The sequence below is a fragment of the Diadema setosum genome, chromosome 4 (assembly GCF_964275005.1).
Source record: "Diadema setosum chromosome 4, eeDiaSeto1, whole genome shotgun sequence".
In the NCBI taxonomy this organism is placed as follows: domain Eukaryota; kingdom Metazoa; phylum Echinodermata; class Echinoidea; order Diadematoida; family Diadematidae; genus Diadema; species Diadema setosum.
In genome coordinates this window covers 9,252,589-9,254,866 of record NC_092688.1, presented here as the reverse complement: position 1 = coordinate 9,254,866, position 2,278 = coordinate 9,252,589, and the positions used below count along the sequence as shown (strand labels likewise).

The following is a 2,278-nucleotide window of genomic DNA, read 5'->3' as shown; positions in this document are numbered from 1 at the left end:
AGCTGCACACAGCTAGACTTGGCTGGACTGCTATAATACTAGTAAATGTATCGGTGAGGTAGAGTACAGTCCTGTCGCTGTAGTCTACACAACGCCATGCCTTGCCTGGCGTCTTGTTGGGTTAGGGTTGTGCTAACTGCGACCGGCAGCCCCATACGCATAGCGTAATGGGGCTGCGGACTGTGGCATTCAGGATCATGACAGGGTAGTTCCAGTAAAATGTATGAACCTATTGTTGATGTCACTTGCAATATTCATCAGTGCATTCCTGCCTTCGCAAACTTTTATTCTTATTGGAAGCAGTTGTGACCCGAACATTTTCCCTTTCTGAATTTACAAGGCAATTAACACTTACAAGAAACTGATGTAAGACCTAAACCTCACATTATAATGCTACCAGTTACACATTTCTTTTTGCTGTTGTTATTTAGACAAGCAGCTGAATGCAGCTGTTCCACTACCAAGCTGTGGATAACTTCATGTCACATGTGAATGGATGTGACAAAGGTGAGGAATACATCTGTTCTAACCATCTGGAAGTCAGTGGAGAGCAAAGATTATTCAAGAATTCTTCAAGGACGTTATCAAGCATACTTGGTAATGGTAAGTCTTTTAATGACACATAAGTACTGTAGTTAAAACGAGAAAGAACCATGCAGAGCACAATACTACATGATGTACACGTAGTTACATGAGTTCAGCCCAGGGTCTTACTATCATTTGATAAATTGTGACTTGTAACACCAGAAGATGCATCATTCATGTCCATTTTTGGGTAGGGCCTATACTTATCAGCACTACTTATTGTGTGGCAGTGGCATGATGGCCCATGACTGCTGGATGTAGCATCAGTTAACAAGTGGCAAGATACATGTATGTGTGGTCCATGATAGGCTGTGAATTACTATAAATTCTTATAATACCTTTGCAGAAAGAATGACTTTGCAAGTATTGTAAATTATGATTTTCCTATTAGATTATATGTAGGACGTATATGACATGATTGTAATTCCTATGAATAATCAATCAGATAAAGTGACCAATTCCTTTATCTCAAATGAGGTAAACTGTCCCCTTTTTTTCCTGTTTTCTTTTTCTCTGTCCATAGATTCACACTTGGGTTCTCTTCACCCTTACAATACTCTGAAGCTGCAAGGACTCTCATCAAAAGGGCCCCCATCTTGGAAGACCCTGGCTGTAATACCACAGGTTTGTGTAAAGTGAAATATGATTTGAAAGGGAATGAGTCCATATTTGATTGGATATTTTGTCACAAAATAAGAAGAGCCTTTGTACATTCCAAATGTTTTGTGGAAAGTAAATGTTTATAGAGTTGTAAGTTAACTATTTGCCCCCCCCCAAAAAAAAAAAAGGGTTGATAGTTATTATTGAAGCAAGTGTGGTAAGTTTTGCAATTATGCTGCTTCTTCTTTTTTCACATCAACCTCAAATGATATAAAAGGTGATGGTTACTTTGATCGTAGATAATACATGTAGTAACATTTCAATGTAAACCAGGGTTTGAAACTAACTGATAATTAAATGTTTTTGAATGTTGCACTTTTGATTGCAGTTAATAAAATGTGAATAAAAGTTCGTTTGTTGTTATTAACAAATTTGTTGTGAATTCATTCCTCACTATTTGTCCAGGAACCTGCGGGACCACATCCAACGATAGGGACTTTTCGATTTCCCCTCCTGAATGTCGACGTCGAAGTAATGACGTCGTTTTAAGGAACTGTGCATACTCCATGTTCTCCAGTACATCCCAACGCCTGAATCGCAAACGCGTCTGCCAAGGATCTCATGGCCACCTATATTCGTTTTAAGGAACTGTGCATACTCCATGTTCTCCAGTACATCCCAACGCCTGAATCGCAAACGCGTCTGCCAAGGATCTCATGGCCACCTATATTCGTTTTAAGGAACTGTGCATACTCCATGTTCTCCAGTACATCCCAACGCCTGAATCGCAAACGCGTCTGCCAAGGATCTCATGGCCACCTATATTCAGAACACGAGTGATGTCATCACTTAGTGCAACCACTCGCCAGCTTGTTGGAGGGAAGGGAGCCATGACGTCGTAGCAGTACGTAGTGAATGACGTGCACTGAAAATCAAAATGGGCAATATCATCCCAGATGTGACAAACGAACTGTAGCAATCTGGAACCACTCTTGTACAAGAAAGATGGCCATGTCCACACAATCAGAAAGTCCATATTAGTAATATGTGGGATTCCTTTTGCACCAGATGGCCTTCTCATGGAGGTGGAAGG

General features: G+C 40.5%; 1 long non-coding RNA gene across 1 annotated transcript; it reads left to right on the top strand.

The window, feature by feature from the left end:
• The first annotated feature begins 515 nt into the window (after positions 1-515).
• LOC140227229 (uncharacterized) lies at positions 516-1,788 on the top strand. The gene is made up of 3 exons (XR_011901025.1): positions 516-603; positions 1,109-1,209; positions 1,651-1,788. It is a non-coding gene; the product is annotated as an uncharacterized lncRNA (long non-coding RNA).
• Positions 1,789-2,278: the final 490 nt, after the last annotated feature.